At 43.7% G+C, this 17,407-nt stretch overlaps 1 protein-coding gene across 9 annotated transcripts in view; it reads left to right on the top strand.

The window, feature by feature from the left end:
- The window catches only part of SHISAL1 (shisa like 1), an 83,559-nt gene that overhangs the window by 22,831 nt on the left and 43,321 nt on the right, over positions 1-17,407 (top strand). The window contains exon 1 of one of the 9 annotated variants that reach the window (XM_048515461.1): positions 2,552-2,657. The exons of 6 other annotated variants lie outside the window; for them this stretch is intronic. The gene's annotated coding sequence lies outside the window, so the exon portion shown is untranslated. Of the gene's footprint in view, positions 1-2,551; positions 2,658-10,929; positions 11,006-11,120; positions 11,166-17,407 lie in introns of those variants that run through there. 2 more of the 9 variants (XM_048515462.1, XM_048515463.1) reach the window with 2 other exon arrangements.

A 17,407-nucleotide genomic window follows, 5' to 3' on the forward strand; every position in this document is an offset into this window, starting at 1 on the left:
TTAAATGCTAAAAAAAGCAAGCGTACCAAAAGGATGGAGCAAGCGTGTTGTGGGTTACTGAGGTAGGATTCCTCCCATAGCTGAACTTTTTTTTTAATTAAATGTCTAATTAAACCATGTCTGGACACCTCTGTCAAAAAGCGGACATTCTCAGTATGTCCATATTGAAGGCAGTCAACATTCAGAACAGGAAATCCAACTGATTTACTAAATCCCCACCCCATCTGCCACAATCAAAACGGACCCAAGCATTCATTTTTAATAACTAACGTTCTCCAGTTTAATTGCTGCTAAAGGAAAGTCCAAAGGATAATTGTAAAAATGCTGGTTGTACATGATTACATACCAGGAATAGTGAGGAAATTATTACTAGTATCAAGAATTCTGTTATTTGTTTAATTTATTATAGTTATAAGCCACCCTTCCCCTCAGGAGTTCAGGGCAGTTTACATTGTATACAATGCAACGTATAATTTAATAGATAATAAAGAATATCAACCTATGTGTGTGTCGTAGTAGTAGTCCTAGTACAGGGGTCTGCAAACTGCGGCTCTCCAGATGTTCATGGACTACAAATCCCATCAGCCCCTGCCAGCATGGCCAATTGGCTGTGCTGGCAGGGGCTGATGGGAATTGTAGTCCATGAACATCTGGAGAGCCACAGGTTGCAGACCCCTGTCCTAGTAGATCTGAAAGCCAGCATGGTATAGTGGTTAACAGCAGCAGACTCTGGTGAGCTGAGTTCAGTTCCTCACTCCTTCACATGAACACCAGCTGGGTGACCTTGAGGCAGTCACAATTCTCTCAGAACTCTCTCGGCCCATGCAGAGGCAGGCAATGGCAAATCACCTCTGAAAGTCTCTTGCCTTGAAAACCCTATAGGGTTGCAATAAGTCATCTGTGACTTGACCCCACTTTCTACCAGCAGTAGAAGATCTACTACTGCTCCAACCACTGATGTAATTGGTCAAGGGAAAAACCCAGAGCCACACATTGGGGCTAAATCTGTTTTGTTGATTCTTCCTCTGAGCTTGGATAACTTCTTTCTGGGTCATTTTTACCACTGACCTGGTAACACATTTTACATGTGACCAGTGGGAGCTCTCCAGAGATCTTCAGTTCTGTTCCTACCTTAGGGGAGATCAGTAGCGTGTGAAATTGTGTGTGTGTGTGGGGGGGGGGTGTTAGTGACTTCCCAAATTTCTCCATATTTCCATTAAAAAACTGGCAGGAGGATTGGAAAAAATATGTTTTCCCATCCCAAAAGTTTCCATCACACACACACACACACACCCTGGAAAATGTCTCTACTTACCTCCAGCTTTCCCAAATACAGTTTTGAATACTACCCTACATCTTTATATGCTGAACTGCCTCATGGGAGAAGAATATACGTACATTTGTTAAAGTTATTCATTTTATTTGTTATGATCCAATATCAGCCAACAAAAGGGCACAAGTTAAACCCAAATGAAACATACAAAAACAATAAAAATTCTTAGTTCGGGACTAATTTTAGGAATGCAAGGTGGTCAATAAAAGAGTTGAAGCATTTGCTTTCTAATCAACTGTGTTGAAGCACAAAATGTGGCCATCTTAAAGATTGGTTTCATTAAAGCAATCTGCAAGGATTTATCCCATCTGCTTGAAAACTTAGACAAAAGAGATGTAATATATTGGGAACGAATATTCTTATAAAGGGAATATATTGGGAACGAATATACTTATAAAATGAATTGTGAAATAACACGTGTTCTACTGTTTACATAGCATTAAGTTGGGAAAAACACAAACGGTGTTAATAAAGATACCTACATATTTGCCCTCCAGCAGAGCTGAAGGTAGAGTATGGAAATGGACCAAAGTTAATGCTCTGTGGTGCTGAAGCAATTCTGAGGCATAGAGGCTGATTACAGATCGGGCTCCGGCCACTGACTGGGAGCTGAAGCACATCTGAGCAAGATTTCATGTCCTGACATGCTTCCTCCCCGCCACGTGCCTGCCAGATTTCTTGTCCTGATGTATTTCCCTCTTGCCCTGCCAATGCTTCTTGCTGTCCCCACTTTTCTAGAACAACCTTTTGCTCGAAAGCGGGGCAAGAGCTGCCTGTGGACAATTGGCCAGAAGTAGTTTTCTAGAACTGAATTTTAACCATAATTCCTGCCAGATAAGAGTGGACCCAGGCTGTATCAGCTTGAAGAGCTATATTCTAGATTCTCTGGGTTGTATTTTTTTTTTAAAAAAAAGCTCACAGGAACCCAAGATTTTATAGAGCCAAAGCCCTTAAGGTTGTAATTTCTTCTCAAGAGCTTCCACCCAGATTGAGCAAAAGTTACCTAAGAGAATTAAATGAGTTAATCCAAGAGTTTAACATAAGCCAAAAGCAGTTGGTACCAATTGCGTGCTTCTAATGACCCCATCCCCGATGCTATTCTGAGGATGGTATTAGGAACACAGTGCGGGACACCAAATAAGGATCTGAGAAATTTAGATTGAATTGCTTCCAGGGAGTGGAAGTATTTATAGAGGCACATCTGTGCACCAGGCAAAAGTTGAGGTATCTACTGGCTCTTGGGGGTTTTCCAGGCTGTGCAGGGTCTGGTTATTCCTAACATTTTGCTTGCATCTATGACTGGCATCTTCAGAGGCATGTCACGGTAAGATGTGTTTCTCTCCATAGCACAGTGTGGAGTGTTCGGTGTTGTTGGGTAGCTTGCCCATCTCCCAGGTAAGAGGGGGAGAGGCACATTTGTATGTGCCCTGGTGGTTTGAGCGTGTGTGACTCATCTCAGAAACCAGAGTGAGTTGAGGGAGTAGGGGGATGAGGTATTGTGTAGGGTACATGAGAACCTCCTTTCGGGAAATAAAATCTCAGGATGGCAGGCACCATTCTTTGGGGTGCTCTTGGTAATTAAAAGATGAAAATCCAGTTGGGAGCATGAAAAGCCAAAGTTCAGTTCCCATGATGCTAAGATACTCACAGGGCAACTCTGAGCAGTTGTTGTCTTTCAACCTAACCTACTTTGTGGGGTTATTGTGAGAATAGAATGTCGTATGAGAGAGGAAAGAGAGATGGGCTAAATATGCAGCACCAATTTTCTTCGAGAAACCACAAGAACGAAATAGAGATGGCAATGATGAAACCATTCCCATTATTTTCAGTTTTTGCCTAGTTTCTCCGGATGTTGAACATACTAACTCCTGGTTCCTGTGATTCATCATGTGAAGAGGTGCTATGTAAGAGCCAGGATGCCTGTTGAAGTTTGAAGGTTTTCCCCAGAGATCGGCGGAGTTGTTTCTCTGCTTATCTAGCATCTCCTAAGCAACTAATTATCCCTTCTCATCTCCCTCCCAGTCCCTGGAGAATATTAGCTGTAGGAAATTTGGAGAGATAAGTATAGATACACAACTCTGCCGGTCTGTGGAGTCTCCTGGCGTGTGCTTGATACTCTAATGTGACCACTTCTTGCATAGCGTCTGAATGCAGATGTCCCGAACAAATTCTGGTTCGTTTGTGACACCGTTGAGCCTCATTTATTTTTGGGCTTGCATTTTTCCCTCTGTCCTTTCCTAGTTAATGGAGATGCTCGGGAAGTCTCTGCGGTTTTGATTTAATTTGAGTGTGGTTGCATTAACATTTGTTCTGCTGACAAATGAGCGTTCTAAGATCCAGTGCAGTTATTAGAGGCGGAGATCTAATGGCAAATAAGTCAGTTCCAGCTTTTGCACAGTCAGTAGCATTTTCAGTCTTTGAACATAGATAGGTTATGCAACCCCCAGTTTGTGTTATGGATTGTTTAGGGAGGCTGAGGTAAATTTACACCCGGGGTATTTTTTGCTCATAGGGAGGCAACAATAAACAACAATTACTTTTCTTGTAAGACAGCATGCCAGCAAAAATGTCTTCAAGGGGGAAAGTGATAAAGCCACTGACTTTTGAGTTTGTTGTAAGAAAAGCACGCTGGATTGTAAGAAATCTCCCCAGAAATCAAAGTCAAAGCTAGAGAAACAGTATCATGTCAATCTAGCATAATTTTAACAGTCTTTCTTCAGTAGCTAGATTTTTAATTGTTTCTAATACTTTGGATTTTCCCTCCAGATTTTTCATTATAACCATTATGCTAAGCCCTAGTTATTCATATTTTTATTAACTATAGTGTGGATGTGGAATAATAGAAATAATGGTTGTTGTGGGTTTTCCGGGCTGTGTGGCCGTGGTCTGGTAGATCTTGTTCCTAACGTTTTGCCTGCATCTGTGGCTGGCATCTTCAGAGGTGTATCACAGAGAGAAGTCTGTGACACACTGTGACTTCTCTCTGTGATACATCTCTGAAAATGCCAGCCATAGATACAGGCGAAACGTTAGGAAGAAACGTTAGGAACAAGATCTACCAGACCATGGCCACACAGCCCGGAAAACCAGTTGAATCTGGCTGTGAAAGCCTTCGACAATACAATGGAAATAATGATGATTCTCCCCCACCCCAAACAACTTTTGCCCTTGGAACAAATTTGTTACGAGAGCAAAAACCAAAAAAAAAGCTATTTGCTTCAGAAGTTTGCAGCCTTTCCAATGGATTTTGGGTCAAATCCAATAAAAGATGGGCTGCAGTTAATTTTAAAGCTTAACTGCCGCAGCGATGGAAGCAAAGAAAATGCTTTCCCGCCACCATTGTGTCTGCGCAGCTTTGGCCAGCGGAGCAGTTCTAGGTGAACAGAGGCGTTTTGGAATCTGACCTGCTAGAGGAGGTGCGCTGCTCGAGCACCTGCTGAGACAATTTTGCTCAACACTTTGCAGATAAAAGCTCCCGCATCCACACAAAATTGGATTCTACATTAGCACTAATAGGATCAGATGGTGCCAGCTTCTCTAGCTGTTTGGGATACTTCTAGGTTCGTCCAGTCTGAGGACAATGACAGGGAACTTGAAAGTTTGAGAGCCAGTATACTGTAGTGTTAGAACAGAGGGCTCTGATTTGGAGAACTGGGTTTGATTCCCAACTCCTCCACGTGAGCGGCGGATTGTTATCTGGTGGACTGGGTTTGTTTCCCTACTTCTCTACGTGAAGCCTGCTGGGTGACCTTGGGTTAGTCACAGTCCTTGCAGAATTCTCTCAGCCCCACCTACCTTACAAGGTGTCTGTTGTGGGAAGAGGAAGAGTTTGCAAGCCACTGTAATAGGAGGGAAAGCATGATATAAATCCAAACTCCTCTTCTTGTATCTGTCCCAGGTAAGGCTGCCTGGTTGGGCAGTTCAGTGCCTTCTTGAGACAAGGGGTAGTTGCTATCAGCTTTGAAATAGGTGGTGTCCTTTACTAAAGAAGCCCACTCTGGTTGCAGGAGGTTTCAGTAACTACAGACCAATTTCAGATGTTCCAATCTTGAGCAAAGTAATTGAATGGGTGGTTGCTGGACAACTTCAGGCATTCCTGAATGAAGCAAATTGTTTGGACCCTTTCCAGTCTGGTTTCAGTTTGGGTTATGGGCAGTGGTGGGATTCAGCCAGTTTGCACCAGTTCGATAGAACCGGTACCTAATCTTTTATTGAGTTTGGAGAACCGGTTGTTAAAAGCAGATTCCAGAGCAACTGGGCACCTTCTTATAGATTGCTACCAGGGAAATAAGCAAATTCTACTGATGGGGTTCTTTAACTTAAAAAAAATGGTGGATGGGTTTCGGGAAGGAGAGCAAATCAGGAAAAGTGTGTGCCTACTTTGTCATCTGTTTTTTTTTCCATCTCGCACACACAACTATATATTCTTCTGTTCAATTCTCCTGAGGTCTCCTTCTGGAAAGCCTGCAAACCGTAATGGTATATAATATTGACACCTGCACATTCAAAATAATGCACTTTCAATCCAGTTTCAATGCACTTTGTAGTTGGATTTTCCTGTGCGGAATAGCAAAATCCACTTTCAAGCAACTGTGAAAGTGGATTGAATGTGCATTATTTTGCATGTGCTGAAGGGGCCCAGCATGCCAGTAAGGGCCAAATGAGATGCAATGGTGCTGTTAAATATTTGTTTAAAATGTCATTGCCCTATTTAGGTGCAAAGTGGGGAACAAGGGTCTGTTTTCTACAGATAATGGGGCATGTGGGTGAAGGGAGGAAACTTTGCCTTAGTTTACCTCACGTTGTGAAAGATACTCCTCTCCCAGCTCTAAAAGCCCCGGAGTACCCTCTCGCAGGGGAGCAAGGGGGCTTTCAGAGCAGCAGCAGCAAGGCCCCATTGCCCTCCCCCCCCCCCACAAGACGTTCCCCCGCATCAGGTAAGTGGGCGACGGGGGGCGTGAACCGGTTGTTAAATTATTAGAATCCCACCACTGGTTATGAGATTGAAAAAGTCTTGGCTGCCCTGGTTGATGACCAATGCCAAGTAGGTGAACAGAAGGTACGCAATACTACTGTTTTTCTCAACAGCTTTCAATACTACTCATCACATCATCCTTATGGACTGCCTCTCCACACTGGGAATGGAAGGCACCATTTTATGGTGGTATAAATTTTGTATAATAATGATAATGTCTGGTGCATGTAACGTAAACTTGTGAGTCATATAAACAGTCTGAAAGTTGTTGTAACACACGCTTGAGTATCTAAGCTTGCTATGGAGAAAATTACATTGGTGTTTTTAGGAGGTCTTTTAATCCAATTCCAGGTGACGTTTTGTGTTGTTGCTTAGTGTTTTGCCTTGCAAAACTTTCATTTTGTTGTCTGTAGAATATGTATGTACATTTATATATATTGTATAGGCATATGAAATAGATAATTCAGTAGCAGGTATGCCGTATCATGTATCAGTTTGCTAAGACCAAGTCCTTACAAAACGTTGCTAAAGATTTTCATCTTTGACAGCAGGAGTTCCTTTTATTGGACAGTACGTCCTTATTCTTCAGCTTTCCTCGGTTCTTATCTTTTAATAGGTTTCCCCCTCTTCCCTTATCGAAGTACTCCAGATCTAATTTTCTATTTATCTAAATTACTTCCCGACGAATCACTTGAGCATTTTTAGTGGAGGTGCACCAGATCGGGCCACAGCACAAGGAGGCTGTGCACAATCTAACAACCCCGGCGCCCAGTCTGACCTACCCATGATGCCTATTCACCATGTGTACCATAGCTGTGTTAGGCACATTATTTGTCTAGGAGTCTGTGGCTTACCAGTAGAAGAGATTGGCGTCCCAGGCATGATGCAGTTGTTTGAATTTACCAGATGTGAGGGTGATCTGGCTGCAACATCTGTCACCCCATTGATCACCAGGGTTGATCTGGCTGACTACAAGGGTGTCCCCTACCTCCCTCATTGCTCCATGAGCATCCCTCGTGAAGCTGCGTGCTCGGTGGAAGAGACAACCATCCCAGATAGGAGTGTACCGTCCTTTGGTCAAATATGCTAGCTGCACTCCCCTTCTAGAACCTCCAAACTAGCTCATGATCCAAGCTTGAACTTACCGTCTTGCTTGTACTCAGGACTATCTCTGCCCAGCAGACGAATGATAGGTGAATAAATCCAGTGCTTTTTAGTACTAAAGCAGTGATGCTTAAATTGTGGAAGGGACTGACTAGTTGTGTTAGTAGGAACAAGTAACTCAACATAGGTAGGAGCTGCAATTCAGAGTGGGAAGAGCCACAGTGGATGGGGGGAGAAAATAAAATCATTATTTGCCTGCCATTTTTCAAAATTCCCCCTCACTTGCTGTCCTTGTTGTTTGCTCCCAAGGTTGCTTTTGAATGTCCATTTTTTAAAAAAAAAATCTGGGAAAATGTAGGCACAACTGTGTGCAATGTGTAGTTTGGTCCTTTGTTAGGGAACAGTGCTTTCTGTTAAGTCTTTCTCCTGTTGACTGCAGAGGTGCTAAAGTGTTTGATGGAAATACAGTGATGTAATATTGAAGCGACCACTAGAAGGAGCAAAACATGGGCAGAAAAGAAAAATTATGCAATACAGACACACAAGCAACAAAATCAAGCCCTCGGGCTTTTAATTTGGAAGTTTACCAGCTTTTTAAATAGCTTACTTCTTCGTCTGACGTCTTTTATGGATAGTTTTTATGCTGTTCATGCCCAATGACTTGTTTAATGACTTTTTGTTGTCTATTTAACCGCAAGCTGACTCAAACAGGATTCTGAAGACACAGCGTGGAAATATGCTAAATAAATGTCATATTCAAAACATTATATCTGTACTGAATATTAAAATCGACAGCAAAACAAACTCTTATCAGCTAACTCATCTGTGTTGTGTAATGTGCTAAAATCTGTCTTATGTGGTAAAAGTTACTGATGTTTAAATCTATATATCATATTGCTGTGGGCAACAGTTGTTGAGAGCCAGTGTGGTACAGTGGTTAGAGGAGGGGTCTCCAACCTATGGGCATCCAGATGTTCACAGACTATGGCTCCTATCGGCCCATGCCACAGAACTGATGGGATCTTAGTCCATGAACATCTGGAGGGCCATAGGTTGGAGATCTCTGGTTAGAGTGTCAGACTAGGCCAGGGGTCTTCAACCTGCAATTTGCCATGCTGGCAGGGGCTGATGGGAATTGTAGTCCTTGAACATCTGGAGAGCTGCAGGTTGAAGACCCCTGGACTAGGCTATGGGGGATACAGGTTCGAATTCACTCAGTGCCATAGAAGGTTTCTGGGTGACCTTTGGCCAGTGACATGCTCTCAGCCTAATGTACCTCACAGGGCTGTTACGAAGATGAAATGAAGGAGAGGAGTGTGATACTAACTCAGGGGTGGCCGACCAATTGGCCATGCTGGCAGGGGCTAATGGGAATTGTAGTCCATGAACACCTGGAGCACCATAGGTTGGCCACCCTTATACTAACTGCTTTGGGTCTCCATGGGGGAGAAACAAAGGGATATAAATGAGGTAAATAATAAAATAAATTGTAAGAATACTGTTTAAATACCCAATTCTCCCATGAAGTGTGTTTAGCAGCGCCAGCTGTGTTGGATCATAGATTTTCATCACTGTCCATTCCCCAATAGTGAAGAACCCACGAATGTGGAAGCACGTGCCGTGCAGACAGGTGTGTTTGCAGAGATTTTAGGAACTGTTTTAGCTGGCTCTGCCAGTGCACTGCCTCCCTAAACCTTAGATAGGGAGTAACTCGGGTGTCTGATACAACAAATTCTATCTCCCTCTCAGCAGAACTTCCGCTATTACCTTTATCCCTTTGGGGTTCTGGAGAGCCGGTGGGTACAAATGCACCCAGATGCAGAATAGAGTGAATCTGAAAACCTGTTCTGTGCTGGTGGCGATGGATTGGAGACCCTTTTATTTCTCATCATCGCATCTACACAAGCTTGTCCTTTTCTGAGCAGTTAAAGGGCTGGTTCAATGTAGTTTCCATTGTGTTGAATTGTTGGAGTTCTAAAAACATGTTGTGACAGTGTTCTGTAGATAAGATAGTTTACTTGTTTCTGATTTGCTCCTGCTCCGGGCACTGGAGGATGCAAACAAAGTGTTTGGAGGACCTATTCACTATGCCAGTGATGGTGAACCTTTTCGCGACCGAGTGCCCAAATTGCAACCCAAAACCTACTTATTTATTGCAAAGTGCCAACCGGCAATTTAACCTGAATACTGAAGTTTTAGTCCTGCATGCACCCCAAGTCCTGTGCGCACCGCTCTGCACCTCTCTAGCATCTCCGCCTCCTCTACCCCCCACTCGGGCATCAGCCACCCAGAGCACAGGCACCAGGTCCACCAGTCGAGTCCTCCCTGTTTGCTGTGGGGCATTGTGCCCAGAGGCCCAAGGCCAGCCTAGATGTGTCTGTGGGGCAGAGGCGTTCCTCCCATTGGGCAAAGTGGGCAGTTGCCCAGGGCACCCCCTTGTGGGGGGGCGCAAGAACTGCAGGTTTGTTTGTGGGATTTTTTGTATTTTCAGTGTTTTTCCGTTTTTGGCCTGCAGAGGGTGCAGGTTTTAGGCTAGCAGCCCCAAAATTTCAGGGATTTTTCTGGAAACTCTCCTGATAACATCACACAGGTTTGGTGAGGTTTGGTTTAGGGAGTCCAAAGTTATGGACTCCCAAAGGTAGTGCCCCCATCCCCCATTGTTTCCAATGGGAGCTAATAGGAGATGGGGGCTACAAACTCAGGTTTTGCCCAGGGCTCCAGTTTGCCTAGGTACACCACTGCTGTGGGGGGGCATGATGAACTCTGTGCATGCATGCCCTCAGAGAGGGCTCTGAGTGTCACCTCTGGCACTCGTGCCATAGGTTCGCCACCACTGCACTATGCACTGTTTGGTTGGTACACCCTGCTCTAGATTATCCTTCTGTCTCTCTTCATATTGGCTGATGAAGGTTTGCCCCAGAGAATATTGAAGCGGGGGAGGAAGAAATAGATAGCCACTGCCAGAAAAACTGGGCCTCAGTCCTATTATACTAGGAAACATATCCTTATTCCCAACCTTCCATTTTATCATGTGTGGTCCAGTAGGCTTTATTAGCTCTGAGTGCTGTGGGATGAAATGGATTTTCTGAAATACATTTCAGCCTAAGTTTTGCTGGAGTTGGAAAGGACATTGCCTTGACTGCCAGGTGGGCGATCTATAATAGGAGAATGTGACCCAGGTGCTCTCTTGGCAGCCTGCGATATCATCAATCATAGTATTCTAATGGACTTCCTGTGTAGGATTTCATTTGAGTGGCTCTGTTTTATAGTGGTTCCACCCCTACCTAGTCAATTGGATCTGAAAGACTCCGCTGAATGATAATTGCTTTGTTGTGTGAGCATTTTCCTACAGGGTTTTGTGGGGCTTTTATCTCGAGCCTGCTCTTTAATTCTGCATGAAGCTATTAGATGAGGTCATTGGAATATTTGAGTAATCCATATGCTAATGGGGTCCTCCTAGACCAGGCATTACTTCTGAATGCCCAGATGTTTACTGGGGCCAGAGAATGCTTTGTACCAGCCTCAGAGGATATATCAACTGCACACTTTCTGGAGGCAAACCACCTGGGTATGTGTCGTCCAGAGAAGAGAAGGTTGGTTGACTTGATAGCCATGTTTAAATATTTGCAGGGATGTCATGTTGAAGAGGGAGCGAGCTTGTTTTCTGTGGCTCCAGAGACTAGGACCAGGAATAATGGATTCAAACCACAGGAAAAGAGATTGCACCTAAACATTAGGAAGAACTTCGTGACGGTAAGGACTGTTCAACGGCAGAATATGCTGCCTTGGAAGGTGGTGGAGTCTCCTTCTTTGGAGCCATTTAAACAGAGGCTGGATGTCCATCTGTTAGGACTACTTTGGTTGTGTATTCCTGCATGGCAGGGGTTGAACTGGATGGCCCTTGTGGTCTCTTCCAACTCTATCATTCTATGTCTCTATTGATATTCTTGTATATACTTAGTAAATTCTCAACTCGGCAACATGAGACTGACCTTTTAAACATGCAAAAACTGGTCCAGAATGTAGCTCCTTTCCACTTGCGTTCGTTGTTTCCTTCTTTCTGCATGTTCTGACTGTTCCATCCAATTTACACATTAGCCTTACAGGTTCATAGACTGTGAGAGCTCCTTGAACAGGAAAGAAAGCAAAGTCTCTTTAATATTTTATCAGTGAATAGGACTCCTCCCCCCCTTTTCCTCCTCTGTGAAAAGTATGCAGTAGTTTGCTTATGTTACCGCAAAACAGAAGCTTCTTAGCTAAATCAGGAAATCCTGTACTTGTGCTTGAACTATACACGGAGGAATGTAACGTTTAAAAAAAAAACTCCTTGCAATACGCTCAGCTGCACTGTGTGCTTGTATTTCTTTGGTGGCATGAGGAGAATGGTGACATTCCGGGTTCAGTGGAAGGCGTCAGGAAATCCTAAAGTCCCTGTCTGTGGCTTCACCATGAAGATGATATTTTCGTGACATGCCTCTGGAATGTGGGACAGCCAAGTCAGCCTTTAGACTTTTTTTCCCCTATTGCTCATAAAGACCGTCTGTGTCTGGTGTACAAGGAAGCCTATGGCTTGTGGTGCAATAGCATCAGGGGTGTTTTGCAATGTGCTGCAGTGTGTAGGTGTGAGTGCAGAATTGACCACAGAGCTCTGCTTCCCGAAGAATCTTAAAAAGGGAAAAGTGAAAACAGAGCCTCGTTACTCTGAAGGCATGTTCAAAAGTGTGTGAGTAATGTCAGTTGGGCTCTTAATAGTTCACAGGAGTTGGTGAGTAGGACTGCTTAATTTGTTTCAATAATGGTTTCTCCTTGTAACTCAAGGGGGCTTACTGTTCCAAATAGAAAAACCTACAAACTACAATAAGATCCTAAATAACCCACATCCCCCCCCCCCCAAAAAAGAATTGTATGCAGTTTATATCCCATTAAAAGCCCTGGTAAATAAATAAATAAAAAGCTTAGCATTTCCCCCTAAAATCCTCAAAAGATGGCATTCCTTCATCTCATCAGGTAGCCCATTCCATAGGATGGTAGCTACTTCAGAAAAAACATAGGCTCAAGTAGATGCCAGGTGGACTAGTGTTAGTGGGAACAGCTAATAGGACCGTAATTAGCACTGGGGAACACATAGGGCAGGACCCCCCAAACTTACCATTGACCCTTTCATGGAAACCTTGCTGCCTCATTGACCCCAAGGCATATAAAATAAATTAATAATATGAATAGTACATTTCTTTATTTTAAAGTTATAAATCCCTTTGCTCTTTTCCTTCATTATTGTGTCTTGATAAGATTCATTTCACCTTTACATTTTGTTATTCCTTCTTCAATCTCTATTTCTGTTCCTATAATGGTTGTATTTATGTAAATAATAAGTCAAATGTATTGTACCGTTTTATGTATTTTTATTTCTTATTCAAATGTCAGCTTTTGACCCCTAAAGTTCATAATCAACCCCGATGTTTATCAACCTTCTTTTGACCCCTAGGCATTTACTGACCCCTTGGATAATCCCATCGACCCATAGGGTTCGATGTCTGCCACTGGAGACCCCCAACATAGGGGGGAATGGTTGTTTACTTATGTGCGTTAAAGACCATTGAGGGGCTTCAAGGGTCATAACTAGCACCTTGAATTGAACTTGGAAATCAACTGGGAGTCTGCAAAGCTGTTCCTGTTTGATAAACCTTGACAGTAATTGAATGGCCACCTTCTGAACGAAGTACTATTTTGGGGTTGTCCTCAGTGGTGGGATTCAGATAATTTAACAACTGGTTGTTTACAAGCACCATTTTAACAACCGGTTCTGCCGAAGTGGGGCAAACCAGCAAACCAGCTGAATCCCACCACTGGTTGTCCTAAAGGTTAACTGAACATAGAACAAATTACTGTAGTCCAACTGTGAGAGTATAAAACCATGAGTTAGTATGGCTGGGTTTCTGAATCTAGAGACAGAGAGAGTTGGCAAACCTGTTATAACTCATACTTTGGTCATCATACCAGTTTGTTTTTCAAACAACTGATCTCAGTCCAGGAACCCCCTAAATAGAGAGGTAAGATTAAAGCGGGGTTAGGTGGGGGAGGTGTTGAACAGGGAGCAGCAGTGGCGTAGTGGTTAAGAGCAGGTGTACTCTAATCTGAAGGAACGGGGTTTGATTCCCCGCTCTGCCACTTGAACTGTGGAGGCTTATCTGGGAATTCAGATTAGCCTGTGCACTCCAGCACAGCCAGCTGGGTGACCTTGGGCTAGTCGCAGTTCTTTGGAGCACTCCCAGCCCCACCTACCTCACAGGGTGTTTGTTGTGAGGGGGGGAAACGAGTCTCCTTACAGGAGAAAAAGGGGGGAAATAAATCCAACTCTTCTTCTTCTTCAATGCTTGTGTGTGCATTAAGTGCCGTTAAGTCACTTCCAGCCCTGGCGTCCCTATAAATCAGTGTCTTCCGGAATGCCCTCTTTCCTATCAAACCTAAACGTTTTTAACTGGGTTAACAGCAGTAAAAATGCATTATTTGTAACTTGTCATGCAAAATTGACTGTACTTTTTGGCATATGTGTGGAATTTAAATATCTTTGTTTTCTACAAGCAACATTGCAAATACTTGCGAAAAAGTTGCAAATGCATTCCATGCTGCCAGAGCACCCAAATCTTTATGTTGTGCTATCTGAGAGGTAGGAAAAAAATAAAAAAGGAATTTTGTAGTAAACAAAAGACAGTATGTTATTTGGACAGTTACAATCATATTTTTAATGAGCGAAATGCCTTCTCAAGACACTTGTTTCTCACTCAGAAAGGGGGGGGGATCATAAGAGGGGTTTTTTCCCAGTTCTCCCAAAATGTTCCAATTTTTCCACTGGAAAAATTGAAACTCTGAGGACTTTTTCATGCTCTACATTTCGAGTATGAAATGCCTTGTGTTAAGAAACATTTTACTCATTTGAAAAGAGAGAATTTGAGGGGGGGGGTTGTTAATGATCTCCCATATTTTCTCATTTTTCCATCAAAAAAACTGAAAAAGTTCTCCAAAAAAAAACAAAGAACCCCTTCCCACACACTCAGTTTCTTTCCTTCCCATAGGCCTTCATCTCTTTGATCCTAAAGCCCATACCCTGTTTTTAAGTGTCAGCTCCACTCTATCTACCACACACATAAAATCTGTTCAAATGCCCCAACTAAGACCTTAATTTAGAGACTTTCTTGAGGTAACTGTTACAATGGAAGAAGTAGCTGAAATTATTTATTTATTTATTTATTTATTTATTTATTTATTTATTTATTCATTCGACTTGATGGACCGCTCTACACCCGAAGTGCTCAGAGTGGTTTACAGCACACCAACAGACAATAGATAACAAGTTACAAAAAACGAATTAAATAATTCAGTTGAAATACAATACAATACAATCAGTAGCAACAGTAGAGCCCACCCACAATTTAGTGGATGGCGTCTGATCCTACACCCCCGGGAGGGGACCAGAAAAACCAGAATTCAGGCAGATGACATACCGGACGTCAAAGAGGGGCAGTAACTCTGCGGCCAGCCCCCCCAAAGGCCCAGTGGAACAGCTCAGTTTTGCAGAGCCTGCGGAACTCACCAAGGTCCGCAGAGCCCTAACAGTTGGAGAGAGAGCGTTCCGCCAGGCAGGATTAAATATCTTAGGACAGGTTCATCGTCAGGATCCGATAGATTTCTGGGTGAATTCTAAAGATCTGCTTCTGTCCTGATGCTTCATCCAACCGTGTTATTTAATGAGGAACAAGGCATTATTCCACCTCCCTGGAATACGGCTAAACTGATAGTATTCCCAAAATAGTATTCTACAAATTGCAACTCATACTAGTTCATTACATTTATTGATCGAGGTCATAAAATATTAAATTCGGGTTCTTGCAAAAATTCTTTACATTATACTGTAGGGTTAAGACATTTTTTGGCTCAGGGGATGATGATTCAGGCTGTTTATTTATCCTATGGCTTGCGCTTTTCATATGCAGATGTTTAAAAAGCATTTTTACAATGCATTTTTAAATTAGTTCGTAAAAACCATTACATATTATTCCGGCAATATCCCCATATGATCAATGTTCTCCCCAAAGTACAGTTGGGCTTATAAACGAACATATAGTAATTTTTATAGAAGGGGCCAACAAGACATTTGATCAACTGGTGTTTTCTGAATTATTTACATTATACGAATTACATTATACATTATTTACATATACGAATTTTCGGCAACCGGGGGGTGGGGGTCTGCAGTGGGAATAGCCTAGATTCAGGATTCCCAAAGTGGGCAGTATTGCCTCCCTTGGGGCTGTGAAAAATTGGGGGGCAATAGGGGGGCGTTGAGGAATTTGGAGACACTAGAGGGCAGAAGAGAATGTTGGGGCAATAGGAAGCCATGGAGGGATTCCTGGGCCAGCTAGCGGGAAAAGGGTCTTGTCCTTCCATCCTGGTGATCAGTGTTCCCTGTAAGGTGCACGGGTGAGCAGCCAAGCACTCTCCATTTCTGAGTCTCAAAGTTTAAAAGTTTGGCACTCATTGAGGGGGTGTGAGGGGCTGCCTGGTAGGGGTAGTTCTCCCAAGTGGTCAGTGATCTTCCTCAGTCCCAGTCAGGGTAGGGAAGATGCACTCCACCGGGTGTCACCAACCTGACTGGGGGTAGGCATGTGAAGGCTGGCGCAGAGGTGCAAGATGTGACCCGGCGCATCTGCAGGAGGTACAGCCCAGTGTGGAGGTGAGAGCAAGGACTCCAGGAAGTGACGCGAGATGGGCTGGGGCCACACCTGCTGCTGTTCCTCAGGGACTCAACCTTCTTCTCTGGGAGGGAACTGCTGGTGAGTGGGGTCTGGGGGAGGGGAGACTGTAGTTCTCCATGTGGGGGTAGGGGAAGGGCCAGGTGATTCTCTGCTGGGCTCTCTCCTTTCTTTCTATCTTTTTGTTATTCTTCTCTCTTCTCTTTCTTTTTCTTTCTCTCTTCTTCCTTTCTCTCCTTTCCTTCTCTCCTTCTCTCTCTCCTTCTCCCTCTCTATTTCTTTCCCCCCTTTCTCTCTTTTCTTTCAGATCCCATCCCCCAGGTGTTCTTTCAGGTTCCAGCTGTTCATAGTAGAACCCAGTGTGCGGTACTCTGGATTCTTGGCAAAGGCATCTCCATTGCCTTATTTCATCTATAACAGTTTATCGAATAATAGTACTGCCTTTATCACATTCCTGTGGCTAAGCACTGGACACTCAAGCCTGGTCTTAAGTTGTTACGAAGCTCCGTGAAAATGTGAGCAGAGGGTCTTTTTATACCAATATTCATAATTTTAAGAAAAAAAATATTTTCATGTCCCAAGAGCGTGGTCATGGACATCGTGTCTGAGTGTAGTGATTAATGATGTCTGTTTTTAATTTTAGACGACTCCCTCTTTTTTTAAAAAAAAGGCTTTTAAAAATGATGATTTTTAATAAATGACATGGATTAGGGGGGAAGGTGAGACTTGTAGTGGCAAGAAGGACTCACATACATTTGTGGTTCGATCCTTGGCATATATGCTCAGCAGTAAATCTCATTGGCCCAGGCCTAGACCCAGAGATGGGATCCAGCAGGTTCTCACAGGTTCCCGAGAGTAGGTTACTAATTATTTGTGTGTGCCGAGAGGGGGTTACTAATTGGTGATTTTGCCATGTGATTTTTGCCTTAGCTACGCCCTTCCTCTAAGCAGTAGTGCACATAATTTGAAGCAGCCTGCGCCTGCGTGCATTCGTTTCCCGCCCAAGGACCAGCACAGCGGCTGCGTCCTTGCCACAGCCCCGCCCAGGAATGCCCCGCCCCCGGAATGCCCGGCTACGCCCCCGTCGTGCCCCGCCCAGCCCCATTGGTGCTACGCCACAGTTTGAATCCCACCACCATGGGAACCTGTTACTAAAATTTTTGGGATCCCACCACTGCCTAGACCTAGATGACCCAGGTGTCACTTGGTGCAAGTCCAGGGTTGCTATGAAGAGGCAAGCTGTGG

Source organism: Sphaerodactylus townsendi, linkage group LG14, assembly GCF_021028975.2.
Source record: "Sphaerodactylus townsendi isolate TG3544 linkage group LG14, MPM_Stown_v2.3, whole genome shotgun sequence".
NCBI classification, from domain to species: Eukaryota; Metazoa; Chordata; class Lepidosauria; order Squamata; family Sphaerodactylidae; genus Sphaerodactylus; species Sphaerodactylus townsendi.